Source organism: Papio anubis, chromosome 2, assembly GCF_008728515.1.
Source record: "Papio anubis isolate 15944 chromosome 2, Panubis1.0, whole genome shotgun sequence".
In the NCBI taxonomy this organism is placed as follows: Eukaryota; Metazoa; Chordata; class Mammalia; order Primates; family Cercopithecidae; genus Papio; species Papio anubis.
The window spans coordinates 81,922,035-81,938,586 of record NC_044977.1 but is presented as its reverse complement, the minus strand read 5'-3'; the positions used below and the strand labels follow the sequence as shown (position 1 = coordinate 81,938,586).

General features: G+C 45.6%; 1 protein-coding gene across 25 annotated transcripts in view; it reads left to right on the top strand.

Annotated features, from left to right (window-relative positions):
- Window positions 1-16,552, top strand: part of PXK (PX domain containing serine/threonine kinase like) — a 97,989-nt gene that overhangs the window by 13,585 nt on the left and 67,852 nt on the right. Inside the window, exon 2 of one of the 25 annotated variants that reach the window (XM_031663243.1) lies at window positions 5,478-5,581. The exons of the other annotated variants lie outside the window; for them this stretch is intronic. The gene's annotated coding sequence lies outside the window, so the exon portion shown is untranslated. The remainder of the gene's footprint in view (window positions 1-5,477; window positions 5,582-16,552) is intronic. 25 annotated transcript variants of the gene reach the window in all.

Below are 16,552 nucleotides of genomic sequence, written 5' to 3'. Positions count from 1 at the left end.
CTGTCGCCCAGGCTGGAGTGCAGTGGCCAGATCTCAGCTCACTGCAAGCCCCGCCTCCCGGGTTTATGCCATTCTCCTGCCTCAGCCTCCTGAGTAGCTGGGACTACGGGCGCCCGCCACCTCGCCCGGCTAGTTTTTTGTATTTTTTTTTTTTTTTGAGACAGAGCCTTGCTCTGTCGCCCAGGCTGAAGTACAGTGGCACGATCTCCCCTCACTGCAAGCTCTACTTCCTGGGTTCACGCCATTCTCCTGCCTCAGCCTCCCAAGTAGCTAGGACTACAGGTGCCCACCACCTCACCCGGCTAGTTTTTTGTATTTTTTAGTAGAGACGGAGTTTGACCGTGTTAGCCAGGATGGTCTCGATCTCCTGACCTCGTGATCCGCCCGTCTTGACCTCCCAAAGTGCTGGGATTACAGGCTTGAGCCACCGCGCCCGGCCGAGGGAAAAAATATTTATGTTATTGTTTTATTGATATTTAAGTTATTATTTTTAAAAAGTAGACACAAAAGCTTTATAGCCTTTAACACATAAATCCTGAAACACCTTCTGGGGCCCCTCGCTGTTCATCCTCTTACAAACTCTTAGTAACCCACCATAAGGATCTCAGTTTAAAAATCTGAAGAATGATTCTTCTCTAAGGCCAAGGTTGCATTTGTAGACTTCAGGAGTTCATTAGTTCATTCAGCAGATACTGCTATAAGTATGCCCTGTGTTCCTGGCATGGCCTAGGCACTTGGGGTACAGGTCTAAGCAAGACAGACTTGGTTCCTGCTTTTGTTTGTTCATTCATTCCAACTGAGTTTATTGGGGAAGATTCTGGTGTGGAGTAAAAGACAGAAAAGGAAGATTAGAGCCAATTGTGGGGCTTCCTAGATGCCAGGCTAAGGAATCTGAACAACAGTGAGGGGGTTTGGGTGGATGTGTGGCTCATAAAAGTGGCATTTTAGGAAGCTTAATTTACTGTCTGTGTGCAAGGTGCAGTGGAAAGGGTGAAGGAAGGAGAGAAGAGAGTCAAGGATGCTAATGGAACAGTGAAGTTAGAGAGGCCACAGCTCAGGTCTATGGCAGGGAGAGGGGAGGAACACAATAGAGGAAAAGTCTGCCAAGTAGAGGCCACAAGGGAAACAGAGACACCAGGGAATGATTAGAGAAGTAGTACAAGGTAGATGAAGGGTAGCTGGTTTTCCCAGGAAGATGATGAGTCTAAGTTTAGTTTTAGACACCTTGAGTAATACTGAAAGGGGAGTGTTACTTGTCATAATAGATGACATTGTTTAAGCATTCACTATATGCCAAGCCAAGTGCTTTATAGTAATTCTATAATTATTTTTCTTTTTTCTTTTTCTTTTTTTTTTTTTTTTTTTTTCTTTCTGAGACAGAGTCTCACTCTGTCACCAGGCTGGAGTGCAGTAGTGTGCTCTTGGCTCATCGTAGCCTCAAACTTCTGGGCTCAAGCGATCCTCCCACTTAAGCCTCCTGAGTAGTTAGGACCACAGCCTCGCGCCACCACACCTGGCTAATTGTGTCCTTTTTTTGGGTGGGTGGGGTGGGGGGGCGCAGAGTCTGGCTCTGTCATCCAGGCTGCAGTGCAGTGGCGCGATCTCGGCTCACTGCAACCTCTGCCACCCAGGTTCAATACATTCTCCTTCCTCAGCCTCCCGAGTAGCTGGGACTACAGGTGCGTGCCACCATGCCCAGCTAATTTTTTTGTATTTTTAGTAGAGATGGGGTTTCACCATGTTGGCCGAGGTGGTCTCGAACTCCTAACCTCAAGTGATCTGCCTGCCTCGGCTTCCCAAGGTGCTGGAATTACAGGTGTGAGCCACCATGCCCGGCCATGTTCATTTTTCATACAGACAAGGTCTCACTATGTTGCCCAGGCTGGTCTCGAACTCCTGGGCTCAAGGGATTAGATAATTCTTTCTCTCTCTGTTTCTCTTTCTGGTCAACTTTGTTGAAGTAAAATTTACATACAATGAAATTTACCAATTTTAAGTAAACAATTTGATAAATCTTGACAAATATATATATGCACACCCACTTCCATCACTCCAGTTGTTTCCTTGGTGCCCCTTTGCAGACCCTGCTCTCCTTCTGGTCCCTGGGAACTACTGATCTGTTTTCTGTTACCATTGTTTCATCCTTTCTATTAATAGAATATTATCTATAAGTGGAATCTTATACAATAAAGTCTTTTTTTTGGTCTGGCTTCTTTCACTTAACGTAAAGCTTTGAAATTCTTCTATGATGTTATGTGTTTCTTTTTATTACTGAGTAGTATTCCATTGTATGGATTTAACATTATTTTGTTATCCATTCACCAGTTGGTAGATATTTGGGTTGTTTCCAGTTTGGGGCTATTATGAATGGAGCTACCATGAATATTTGGGTAAAGTCTTTGTGTAGATATATATTTTCATTTCTCCTAAGTGAATGCCTAGGAATGGAATTGCTGATTGGTAGGCTAAATGTATGTTTTAACTTTATAAGAAGTTGCCAAACTTTTCTAGATTTTTGTTTTACCTTCATGATAGTTTGAATTGCATGTGTTATTATCCCAATTTTTTAGTTGAAGAAAATGAGGTACAAAAAGGGCAAGAATGAAGGTTTCTGTGAGGCTAGTGAACTTTGTTTTGTTTTGTTTTTTTGAGACTGAGTCTCACTCTGTTGCCCAGGCTGGAGTGCAGTGGTGCAAACTCGGCTCACCGCAACCTTCACCTCCCGGGTTCAAGTGATTTTCCTGCCTCCCAAGTAGCTGGGGCTATAGGCATGTGTGACCACGCCCGGCTAATTTTTGTGTTTTTTCAGTAGTGATGGGGTTTTGCTATGTTGGTCAGGCTGGTCTCGAACTCTGACCTCAAGTCATCCACCTACTTCTGCCTTCCAAAGTGCTGGGATTACAGGTGTGAGCCACCGTACCCGGCTGACTAGTGAACTTTGAATGAAAGAGGTAAGAGTTGGCAGCCATCCCTAAGCTGATCTGTTGTCAGGACCTGCAGAGTAGTGGACCTGATGGATGGCTCCACTATGCATTGGTTGAAAGAGGATGAGCTAGTGTTCCCCTTCTGAACCACAGAACCAGATAATGATTTGTGTGACCATCTTCTCAGTTCTTCCATTCTGGCTACATAGGGATGGAGTTAATTCACTACATACAACAGAGGCCTTAGGGCAGTGCTGTCCAATGGAAATATAATGCTAGCCACGTATGTAACTTTACATTTGCTAGTAGCCACATTAAAAAAGTAAAAAGAAACAGGTGAAATTAATTTAATTATATTTAACCCAGTATATCCAAAATATTATAATTTCAACATGCAATCATTGTAAAAATTATTACTATGCTACCTTCAGTGACTAATGCCTGTAATCTCAGCACTTTGGCAGGCTGAGGAGGGAGGATCACTTGAGGTCAGGAGATCAAGACCAGCCTAAACAACATAGCAAGACCTAGTCTCTACAAAACTTAAAAAAAAAAAAAGTTAGGTGTGGTGGTGCACACCTGTAGTCTCAGCTACTCAGGTGGCTGAGTAGAAGAATCCCTTGAGCCCAGGCGGTGGAGGCTGCAGTGAGCTATGATTGCACCACTACACTCCAGCCTAGGTAACAGAGTGAGACCCTGTATTTTTTTTTTAATTAATATATTTTATATTCCTCTTGTCATAAAAGCATTTGAAATCTGGTGTGTATTTTACAAGTACAGCATATCTCTATTGGGAGTAGCCACATATCAGGTCTCAGTAGCCACATATTGCTTATAGCTGCTATACTGAGCAGCACAGATACAGACATTAAAAATAATATCTGCCAGGCATGGTAGCTCATGCCTATAGCCCCAGTTACTAGGGAGGCTGAGGTGGGAGGATCACTTGAGCCCAGGAGTTTAAGGCTGCAGTGAGCTATGATCGCACCACTGCACTCCAGCCTAGGCAAGAGAGCCAGACCCCATCTCCAAAAGAAATTAAAAATAAAATCCCAAATGTATTGTTATGGAAAGAGATCCATCTTATATTAAGTGAGAGAAAAAGTAAGTCATAACACACTATGTTTAGTGTGCTTTCATTTTCTTTCTTTCTTTTTTTTTGAGATGGAATCTCGCTCTGTTGCCCAGGCTGGAGTGCAGTGGCACGATCTCAGCTCACTGCAACCTCTGCCTCCCAGGTTCACGTGATTCTCCTGCCTCAGCCTCCTGAGTAGCTGGGATTACAGGCACGCGCCACCACGCCCAGCTAATTTTTGTATTTTTTTAGTAGAAACGGAGTTTCACCATATTGGTCAGGCTTGTCTCAAACTCCTGACCTTGTGATTCACCCACCTCAGCCTCCCAAAGTGCTGGGATTACAGGTGTGAGCCACTGTGCCCAGCCAGTATGCTTTCATTTTCATCAATATCTTTTTTTTTTTTTTTTTTTTGAGATGGAGTCTCACTGTCACCCAGGCTGGAGTGCAGTGATGCGATCTCGGCTCACGGCAACCTCTGCCTCCCGGGTTCAAGCAATTCTCCTGCCTCAGCCTCCAGAGTAGCTGGGATTACTGGCGCCTGCCACCACGCCTGGCTAATTTTTGTATTTTTAGTAGAGACGGGGTTTCACCATGTTGGCCAGGCTGGTCTCGAACTCCTGACCTCAGATGATCCGCTCTCCTCAGCCTCACAAAGTGCTGGGATTACAGATGTGAGCCACAGCACCTGGCCACATTTTCATAAATATCTGTGTTTGTGCCTGCAAATAAACAGTCTGTAATTGCGCACTATCCGATACTGTAGCCACTAGACTAATAAAATTAAGCTAAAATTCAGTCCCTTCGTCACCCTATCCACATTCCAAGAGCTCAGTAGTCCCTTGTGCATAGTGGCTACCATATTGGATATCAAACCTTAGGTCACTGCTCTCTTCAAACTGCTGAACTGGTTGAGAAAGACTGAGCTTAATGTCTAGAACCTGCTGGCCCTGCAGCCATTGGGGTTTTATAACCATTGAGTCCCAGAGCCTCTGTGGTTTTTAAGAGTAACACACAGGAAGGAAGCTCATTGAGGTGCACCCGTTGTTAGTACCTTTGGGAGTTTAACAGGAGCACACTGTGAAAGCAAAACAGCTTCGTGGAGGACCCTGTTCCGTTTTTGTACAACTGAAATTAACTGCTATTCAAATTGCTGAGGACCATATAAACCTGATGTCCACTTTAGGCATGTTGTTGTAAAAGTGTTCCTTTCTGCTGCTTCCTAACTGCCTAAAGTACATTTTGGGACTTGCTTAACATTCGGGAGAAAAAATAGTTTCTGATTTGTACATAACTTCTAGGTGGTGCTCAGATTACACTCAGCTCCAGCAGTTTGTGTCCATGTAGTAGGAGGTAGGCTGCAAAGTGTAGGGGTATTAAAACCAGGTGGTTGTGGTGTTCTGAGAGCTCTATTGCTATAGTAGCTCATGTTCTCCAGGCCTGGGTTCTTGTCCTTACTCTGCCTTTCACCCTCTCAGCTTCCCCCTGACTTGATAGACCGGTTCTGCCTGCCCAGCTGCACTCTCTTCATCAAAATGAGACCTTGGAGCATGTGAAAGCATTGTGTCCAAGGGCATAGAAGGTAGGAACCACTGTGCCCCTGGGTCAGACTGACCTGGGGCGGAGTTCTATTCTCATCACTTACTAGTCAAGTGCCCTTGTTTAAGGCATCTACCCTCTCTGAGCCTCAGGGTTCTTGTTGTATAAGAGATGTAGTGATGCCTCACTCCAAACATTGTTGGGAGATGGAGTAAACTGAGGGCTAGAAGGCAGAGAGTAAGTGCCTCATAAGCAGAGCAGTTATACCTCCTGCTCCGAAGATATGTCTGCATGGCATGTATACTGTGGTCACTTTCACAGTTGGTTATGAAATTGGAGCTGGTGTCTCAGGATGACACAGCAACATTTTCAGACTAAGTAGGATAGGTTTATGTGTATGTTATCCTTAGTGATGGTGATCGTTATTAAAACCAGTAGGGACTTGTAGCTTGACTTCAGCCTATAGTTTCAGCTTCTCTCCCACTAAATGCTGTAGCAGCCCTGATACAAGTAGAAGAAGAGTTCATTTACTTTACTTTCATCTTCTGTTTTCCCAGTTTCCCTAGCACAGAAAGTACTGATGAGTAGTAAAATGACCAAAAGGTCCCTTGTCAGAGGAAAAAAGGTGCATTTATCATACCAGGCTCTTATCCAAGCTCAGATGATCTCAATCTTTATCACTCAGGATTCCTTATTTATTTTATTTTATTTTTCCAAGAAAGGGTCTCACTCTATTGCCCAGGCTGGAGTGCAGTGGTGTAGTCATGGCTCACTGCAGCCTCCATCTCCCTGGGCTTAAATGATCCTTCTTGGGCTTAAGCGATCCACCCGACTCAGCCCGTCAAATAGCTGGGACTACAGGCGCGCACCACCACAGCTGGATTGTGTGTGTGTGTGTGTGTGTGTGTGTGTGTGTCTGTGTGTGTGTGTGTGTGTGTGTGTTTTGTAGAGACAGGGTTTCACCATGTTGCCCAGGCCGGTCTTGAACTCCTGGGCTCATGCAGTCCGCCTGCCTCGGCCTCCCAAAGTGCTGGGATTACAGGTGTGAACCACTGTGCCTGGCCAGGATTTCTTATTTTAAATTACATGTGTAGCAAACTGAGAAACTTTTCCAAAAATTGTTTTCCCTGATTGTAAAAATAATTTATGCTCATGGAGGATAACCTGAAAAACACAGAGAAAAAAATTAGCCAAAAGTGGGCATAGAATCTAGGACAACAGAGGCTGGAGTCATGGTACTCCTTCTTAGAAATCAGAGACTGATAAAATTGTTTCTCATATTCAAAGAGAATGGCTGCTTTTTGTTTTTTCTGGGCGTTCTTCACAGTGCTGCCGCAGTCTCCTGTGCTTGCTGATTAGAACCCTGATATATTAACCTGCAGAAACTTTGTGTTTGCTATTTTCTTAGCAGGGAAGAAAACGAACAGTTACAAAGCTGGCCATTGTGCTGGCTGCTCTAAATATGCTGTCTTGTTTCATATTCGCCAGAACCCTGAAGGCATGATTTTGTAGATGAGGAAACTGAAGCACAGAGAAGTTAGGCCGCAATGCTAGTAAGTGGTCTTTGGACTTTGTTCCAGAACTCTGTGACGGGAAAGCGTGTGCCGTCCCCCGCTGGGGACTTGTGACTGTGCTATGGAGGAGGGATGGCACATTGTGGCTGATCATGACACAGTGACCAGCTCCTCTTTCAGGCTCCGGAAGGGCTCCCAGGTGGCCTGTCTTTGAGGCAATGGAAAAGGGGGAAGGTAGAGGAGACATGGCCTAGGAGGGAGCACTTCAGTCTCCAGCAGGTACTCAGGTCACTGCCGGCGAAGGGCGTGAAGGATGAGGAGCTGGCCACCTCAGATACCAGAGCTCAAAGAAAAAGCATAATTTCCAGCGGATCAGAGTTTCTATGTTGTTGTCTCTTCCGGCCTGCTAAACATGTAGTGGGTAGTTCCCTGAAATTACGTTCACTTCATCCATTTGTACAGTTTTAGGGCATTGTGAGGATTATTGAACAAGTGAAGGTTTTATTTATCGGCCGGGCGCGGTGGCTCACGCCTGTAATCCCAGCACTTTGGGAGGCCGAGGCGGGCGGATCACAAGGTCAGGAGATCGAGACCACGGTGAAACCCCGTCTCTACTAAAAATACAAAAAAAAAATTAGCCGGGCGCGGTGGCGGGCGCCTGTAGTGCTGGGAGGCTGAGGCAGGAGAATGGCGTGAGCCGGAGGGTGAAATACAGTGAGCGAGATCTGCATACTACACTCCAGCCTGGGCGGCAAGCCGAGACTCAGATCTCAGCAACAACAACAACAAAATTATCAAAATCCCTATTTGGCAGAGGCGTGGTGGCTCAAGCCTGTAATCAGCAGCACTTTGGGAGGCGAGGAGCCGGGCCGGGATCCTGCAGTCAGGGGAGATGAGACCATCCTGGCTAACTGCGGTGGCTCCCGTCTACTAAAAATAAAAAAAAGCAGCGGTGGCCGAGGTGGTGCCTGTAGTCCCAGCCCTGGGAGGCTGGTAGAGGCGAGGAGAATGGCATGAACCAGGGGAGGGAAGCGTGCAGTGAGCTGGATGGCACAACACTCCAACCTGAAGCAAATGAGACTCGTCTCAAAAAAAAAAAAAAAAAGTCTACAAAAAGAAACCACGACAAAATTTGGCCGGGTAGCAGTGGCTCAAGCCTGTAATCCCAGCACTTTGGGGAGGCGGTGGATCACAAGATCAGGAGGTCAGAGACTATCCCCTGGCTAACATGGTGAAACCCCGTCTCTACCTAAAAAAAATACAAAAAACTAGCGAGGAGGCCTTGATGTGAGCCTGTAGTCAGCCCCAGCTACTTGGGGCTGAGCGGGGAGGTGGCGTGAACCGAGTGAGGCTGCAGTGAGCCGAGATCAGCGCCACTGCACTCCAGCCTGGGAGACACAGTGAGACTCGTCTCAAAGTACTATTTAATTGAGCTGAGATTAAAAATTTTTTTTTCTTCTTCTGATAAAGATGGAATTACTATGTTTCCATTTTAGCAAATTATGTAATTTGTGTGGGTGTCATTTAAGGGTCATTGTACTATAGAATGCTGCAGGAAGTGGCTATTTAAAAAGCCATATCCATTCTGTAGTCATGTTTGAGGTCAAAAGGATTTTGGAGTGCTTCTTTGTAGTGTTTTTCCTCTTTGGAACATCAGCTGTCTTTGAAGTCATTGTGGAGACCAGCTCTCCTGGTAGGGAAGGAGACCATCCCACAGCTGAGAGTGTAGACTTCAAAAGGCCCGGAGAAGGGAGAAGAGAAGCATGCATGATCATGACGCTCATCTCACTGCAGGGATCAAAGTGTGTTTGCAATGTGTGCTTCGTCTCTTCTTTTGCTAAAGTTAAAGCACGTGATTCTATGAATTTGATTTTTTTTTTTTTTTTTTTGAGATGGAGTCTTGCTCTGTCACTCAGGCTGGAGTGCAGTGGCGCCATCTCAGTTCACTGCAAGCTCCGCCTCCCAGGTTCATGCCATTCTCCTGCCTCAGCCTCCCCAGCAGCTGGGACTACAGGCACATGCCACCACGCCGGGCTAATTTTTTTGTATTTTTAGTAGAGATGGAGTTTCACTGCATTAGCCAGGATGGTCTCGATCTCCTGACCTCATGATCTGCCCGCCTTGGCCTCCCAAAGTGCTGGGATTACAGGTGTGAGCCACCGTGCCTGTCCTCTATGAATTAGATTTTTAAATAAAATTTATTTCATGTGGCTGAAAAGAAGATGCATTTGGCTTTATTCACCTGCCAAAATTTAGGTTAATATAGTGATGATTCTTCAGATGTCTTTGAAAACCCTTAATGTTTTCCTTTGTTTTGGGGCAGTTTTTGCATATTATTAGGTTGCACAAAAATTGAAACAAAACAAAGGTAAGTACTAGCACCGGAAATCTGCAGATGAAACAACAATAAATAATGACTACTTACCAGAGCAAGGAGTAATCACTAATTCTTTTTTTTTTTTGGGGCAGATCTCCAGCTCATCGCCAGGCACAGATGCAGTGGCGATCTCGGCTGCAAACTCGCCTCCGAACTCACGCCATTCTCCTCCCTCAGCCTCGGTAGCTGGGTTCAAACGCACCTCGCCCAGCCTAGTTTTGTATTTTTAGTAGAGGCGGGGGTTTTCACCCGTGTTCGCCAGGATAGTCTCGATCTCCCTGACCTCGTGATCCGCCCGTCTCGGCCTCAAAGATGCTTGGGTTATTCTCTTGCTCCTCATATCCTAAATGAAATATTAAGGACTGTAAGTGGCCAGACAGGTGGCCAGTGAGCTAGGCAGAAGTCCTGCAAGCTGAATTCTATGAGAATTTCCTCAGAAATCTTGCTGTCCTCTAGGATGATGTGGACTGCTGCCTGTGGCTGCAGCTGTTGTTATGATTTTGAATAGGTAGAACAGCAAAAAGAGGAGCGTAAGTAAGGGATATTTAGGATGTAAACAGTCTGACTAGGTGTAGGAGGGTTTGCATGGGAAGAACGGGTTAGGACAGTTTGGTCAGGTGGTAGAAGAATATGGAAGCTAGGCTGAGGAATTTGAATTTATCCTGTGGGCCAGTGGGAGCCACGGAAGGTCCCGGAGCAGAGAAGTAGCATGGTGGTAGATTCCAGCCAGATCACTTGTTTTCAGCATTCTTTTCAGGCCTTCCCGTGAAGAGAAAGTGCCAGGGGAGAAGTGAGTTTGGGAGTGAACCTAGAAGGGTGGTGTGGCTGGTAGGCGCTGGAGACAAACAGGCCTGCTTCCTCTGCCAGATCCACCACTTTCTAGTCAAGGCATCCATCCTTCAGAGACTCTTTTCCTCCAGCCGAGGGAAATGGTTCTTTCCACCATTTCAGCATTGGCAGATAGTGTGAGTGGTGCCTACGGGAGCCACCACTACAGAGCCCAGTGAGAGGGATTCCTAGAGGCTCAGGTTAGATACCAACGATACCCCAAAAAGACAGACGAGCTGAGCCCTTAAGAGGAGGTGGGGAGATATGGGTGAGGGTAGAGGAGATTATGTATGAGGTTTGGTTGGTGGTTGCGTCATCTGTTTCCTTCGACTCATTCATGGTTTTTTATTTTTGTGGTGTGGAGCTGCTTCCGATTTTTTTTTTTTTTGAGACTGAGTCTCTCACTCTATCGCAGGCTAGAGTGCAGTGGCATGATCTCAGCTCACTGCAACCTCCACCTCCCAGGTTCAAGCGATTCTCCTGCCCCAGCCTCCCGAGTAGCTGGGATTACAGGCGCCCACCACTACGCCCAGCTAATTTTTTGTATTTTTAGTAGAGACGGGGTTTCACCGTGTTGGCCAGGCTGTTCTCGAACTCCTGACCTTGCGGTTCGCCCGCCTCAGCCTCCCAAAGTGCTGGGATTACAAGCATGAGCCACCACACCCAGCCCAATTTCTTTAAGAGGTTTTAGAACAATGGTTCTCACCCCTGGCTGCACATTAGTACCAACTGAGGAACATTTAAGACCTGCTGGCTAGGTGTAGTGGCGGTGGCTCACGCTTGTAATCCCAACACTTTGGGAGACTGAGGCAGGTGGGATCACCTGAGGTCAGGAGTTCGAGACCATCCTGGCCAAGATGGTAAAACCCCGTCTCTACTAAAATTACAAAAATTAGCCGAGCATAGTGGTGTGCACCTGTAATCTCAGCTACTCGGGAGGCTGAGGTACGAGAATCGCTTGAACCTGGGAGAGGCAGAGATTACAGTGAGCCAAGATTGTGAATTTTACTCCAGCCTGGGCAACAAAGTGAGACTCTGTCTCAAAGAAAAGGAAAAAAAAAGAGAAAAAACAAAAGACCTGCCAATGCATGTGCCCAGACCAGACAAATTAAATCAGAATCTGTGAGGGCACAAGCGTAGGTATCTTTTCAAGTTCTCTAGGTGATTCTAGAATGCAACAGGGTCGAGACCCTCTGCCTTAGGGGTAGAGAGATGGGAACACTGACAGGTATCTGCAAGACATCTCTGAACAGCTGCTGGTGTCTTTTTCTGTACTTTAAGTTTCACGGCACATCTGATAGCTGTGCCAAAAGGGAAGAGAGAATTACGTGGGCTAGGCTGGTTTGAAGGTTTGCATAAGTTTTGGCTTGAGCTACTTAACACGTTTATTTCAAAGTAATTTGTGTTTGTAGCCTCACTAAAGTAATTTGGGGCTAGACAGGTTCAAAATAAGTTTTCCTAAAATTTCACCAAACCAAATTACATTTAAGTACCTGCTACTGTGCAGTGAAATCCCACATACCCTTTCAGAAACTCAGGAAAACAAATTGCCAGTGGGGATGCTTACTTGGAAAATGCATGGCCAGTGTTGGGAGCATTAATCAATTCCGAAGTTGTGGGAATGACAGTCCCCACCTCTGCACCCTCAGGTAAGAGTCAGTGGGTCTACATCATTGGGGTGAACCAGCTCAGTCCATGGACTAGTGAGGACTCCCACCTTTCCAAGTTGCAGAAAGAGCCTGGCCTTAGGACTTCCCCGGGTCGCCAGCTGTGTATGGCAGGTTGGAGGGTCTTGGGAGTCAGCAGGACTTGGGTTCCAGTTCCCAGCCAGCTGCATCCTACCTGTGCCACCTTGGGTAGCTCATTCGATCTTGCTGAGCTGAGATCTACCACCTAGGGTGGCTGTGAGGATTAATGAGAAGTATTGGGTTAGGGGCTTAGCAAAATTCGCAGCACATGATCAGTCCTCATTTTAAGTTAATTCTTTCTTTTCCTCCCTTACTTAAGTCAGAAATCACGTGGTCTTAGTGCAAGTGCATTTCCAGTTTGAAAAACTTCAGCACTAGACCTCAGTGATTTGCCAGAATGCCCACATGCTGGGGCTTGACACAGCAGCCTCCCTGGCATGCCAAGATAGGGGGTGTTGTGTCAAGAGCAGGGGCAGAAAGGAGCGGGCCCTTTGGGGAAGTGGCAGCAGATGGCAGGGTTTGGTGGCAGGCTGAAATCCATCTGACTCAGGTCTGCCCTGCAGGGCTGTTAGCTCTCCTTTCCATGCCTGATGGGCCTTGGTGCTTTATCTTCTCTTTTATGCACTCTGTCGATCCTGTTCCACATCAGAGAGGGATCCTGTTCCACATCAGAGAGGGCAGTAAAGATGGGAATGATTCACTGGAGGATCCCAGGCTGCAGACTCCAGCTCGGGAGGTGGAGGCCTGACTTCAAATGTCAAGTTTCTACTGGTCTGCAGGGCTCTCTTCTATTTGCTTTAATAAGAGCTACAGCCTGGTTGCAAGCAGTAGGCAGCTGTAGTTTTTTTTCTTTTTCTGAGACGGAGTCTCACTCTGTTGCCAAGGCTGGGGTGCAGTGGTGCAATCTTGGCTCATCACAACCTCCGCCTCCCGGGTTCAAGTGATCCTCCTGCCTAAGCCTCCCATGTAGCTGGGACTACAGGTGCGTGCCTCCATGCCTGGCTAATTTTTGTATTTTTAGTAGAGACGGAGTTTCACTGTGTTGGCCAGGCTCGTCTTGAACTCCTGACCTTGTGATCCACCTTCCTTGGCCTCCCAAAGTGCTGAGATTAGAGGCGTGAGCCACTGTGCCTGGCCTCTTTTTTTTTGTTCACAGCATTGGAAATTTGAGGTGAAAACATTTCCCTTTTGGTTAGGCTGGATGGTATATTAAGCAATCTAGAAAAATTCGGGCTGGGTGCAGTGGCTCACACCTGTAATCCCAGCACTTTGCGAGTCTAAGGCAGGCAGATCATGAGGTCAAGAGATAGAGACCATCCTGGCCAACATGGTAAAACCCCGTCTCTACTAAAAATACAAAAATTAGCTGGGCATGGTGGCACACGCCTGTAGTCTCAGCTACTTGGGAGCCTGAGGCAGGAGAATCACTTGAACCCCGGAGGTGGAGGTTGCAGTGAGCCGAGATTGTACCACTGCACTCCAGCCTGGGCTGCGGGACTCTGTCTCAAAAAAAAAAACAAAAACAAAAACTAAGACATAAACACACACATTTGCCTAGGCCTACACAGTGTCAAGATCATCAGTATGACTCTCTTCCACCTCCACATCCTATCCCACTGGAAGGTCTTCTGGGGCAATAACACACATGGAGCTCTCCTATGATAGCAGTGCCTTCTGGATACCTCCTGAAGGACCTGTCTGAGGGTGTTTTACAGTTACCTTTCTTTTCTAAGTAGAAGGAGTATACTCTGAAATAACTATAAAAAGCAGTAGGTTTATTTACACCAGCATACTACAAACACATGAGTAATCCATTGCGCTATAACATTAAGACATCTGTGATGTCACTAGGCAATAGAAATGTTTTTAGCTCCATTATAATCTTATTGGACCTTGCCCAGCCGTTGTGGTTCACACCTGTAATCCTAGCACTTCGGGAGGTTGAGATGGGTGGATCACTTTGAGGTAAGGAGTTCCAGACCAGCCTAGCAAACATGGTGAAAACCCATCTCTACTAAAAATACAAAAATTAGCCAGGCTTGGTGGTGGGCACCTGTAATCCCAGCTACTTGGGAAGCTGAGGCAGGAGAGTTGTATGAACCCGAGAAGCAGAGGTTGCAGTGAAGTGAGATCATGCCACTGCACTCCAGCCTGGGTGACAAAGTGAGACTCTGTCTCAAAAAAAAAAAACAAAACCCTAATCTTACTGGACCGTCATCATATTTGTGGTCTGTTGTGACTGAAATGTCATTATGCAGTGCATGACTATATATACTTTGTGGAATAATTGAATCAAGCCAATGAACATATTATCACCTCGTGTAGTAATCATTTCTTTGTGGTGAGAACATTTAAGATCCACTGTTTTAGCCATTTTGAAATACGCATTATTATTGACTACAATCACCATGGTGTGCAGTAGATCACCACAACGTATTCTTCGTGTCTTACTAGAAACCTTCGACCAACGTCATCTCTTTCTTGGTCCACTCCCACTCCCATCCTGTGGTAACCACCATCCTACTCTATTTCTGGAGGGTCATTCTTAATGTTCCTTTACAGGGGAAACACAATGGGTGGTGCCTTGGGGCTACCAGTAACTAAGCGCACCCTGTAGGTAGACATGCACATGTTACAAATGGTATTACATGTGGGATAGCAGTGGGCCATGGTCCAGGGCAGATGACAGCAGAAGTAACTACCACTCCGTCCTGTATCCCAAGCCTCCATGGGCTGATGTGACCTGTTCTACTCACCTGATCCCCAGTTTCTCAACCTCGGTACTTTGACATTTGGGGTCAGATATTCTTTGTTGTGGGGGTCTCCTGTGCCTTACAGGACATTTAGCAGCATTCCTGGCCACTACCTATTAGGTAGCACTCCTGTCCCCTGTGAAAACCTAAAATGTTTCCAGACATTGCCAGATGTCTGCTGAGCAAAATCACCCTCCTTTTTAAGAACACTGACCTAAACATAGAGTGTCTTGGCAGAAACATTAACTAGGATATCATTTTGGGATGTCACAGCCTGACATCAGGACACAGGCATTGTCTTTTTGCTACTGCTTCTCATATGCCAAATGCTTACCCCAAACATTATTGTGTTTTATAGCCAAGTTTATTTTTTAATCTAAATTATATCTATACACAGGAAAGGAATGGAACGCAGTACCTTTTTTTTGTCAGAATGCATTTTTCTGTTGAGAATCATTTCCCCAGCACGAACAAAGCACGGGTTTGGAACATGATAGATGCTTAATCCATACCCACAATTGGCAGCAACATCTTCATAAAAACACATGTCCAAACTTTAAACTCAAGGCTATGTAGTTTATGTGTGTTTATATAAAGGAGACCAGCAAATGCTTACTTAGTAACTTCTAAGTGCCCAACATTGAGCTGGAATTTTAAACATTAAAATTATTCCTCTCATGGCCAGGCGCAGTGGCTCATGCCTGGAATCCCAGCACTTTCGGAGGCCGAGGTGGTTAGATCACGAGGTCAGGAGATCGAGAACATCCTGACCAACATGATGAAACCCCCTCTCTACTGAAAATACAAAAATTAGCCAGGCATGGTGGCATTGCCTGTAAATCCCAGCTACTCGGGAAGCTGAGGTGGGAGAATCGCTTGATGCAAGGAGTCAGAGGTTGCAGTGAGCCAAGATCGTGCCACTGCACTCCAGCCTGGTGACAGAGTGAGACTGTCTCAAAAAAAAAAAAAAAAAAATTATTCCTCTGATACATGAAGCAATGGATGCGCAAAGCGATTTTTGTGATTTGACATTTTTTTCCCTCTAAACATAAAAAAAAACTTGTTTATGTGTACTTGTTTGGAGTTACCCAATTATACATGCTAATTTACATTTCTATAAGAATGTAAAAGCCGAGAAAATGTGTCAGTAAAACAAACCTAAGACGACAAGAACATTTAAATGCTAAAGGACTGATCTCCAAATGTAAGACTGTCAGTTGTTTTTAGCATTTTATCTTTATGTACTCAGAAATAATTGCATTAGCATATTGCTAAAGAGATTTGCCTGAGGCTGGGCGTGGTAGCTCATGCCTGTAATCCCAGCACTTTGGGAGGCTGAGACAGAAGAATTGCTGGAGGCCAGGAGTTCGAGACCAGCCTGAGCAACATACTGAGACCCTGTTTCTACAAAAAATTTAAAAATTAGCTGGAGATGGTGGAGCGCACCTGTAGTCCCAACCACTCAGAAGGCTGAGGTGTGAGGACTGCTTGAGCCTAGGAAGTCGAAGCTGTGTGCCATTGTACTCTAGCCTGGATGACAGAGCAACACTTTATCTCTGAAAAAAAAAAAAAAGAGAGAGAGAGAGATTCGTCACACTACACAAGTCAGTTTTGAAATGTTTTATAACCCCATATAAAACCATGCCAGGTACATAATAATTGAGCGGACATTGTTGAACGTTGAATGTATTATCCTTAACATAATCCAGAAGAGGCAGAAGTTCCTGCTTATTTGGAATTTATCAGCCTTTGCCAAATAAACAGCATATAAATGAATGATAGTGTAATACAATCAATTTTAAAATGTAGTTACCAGGTTAACATCTCATTTGGCTTTATTTTCTAAATAACCTA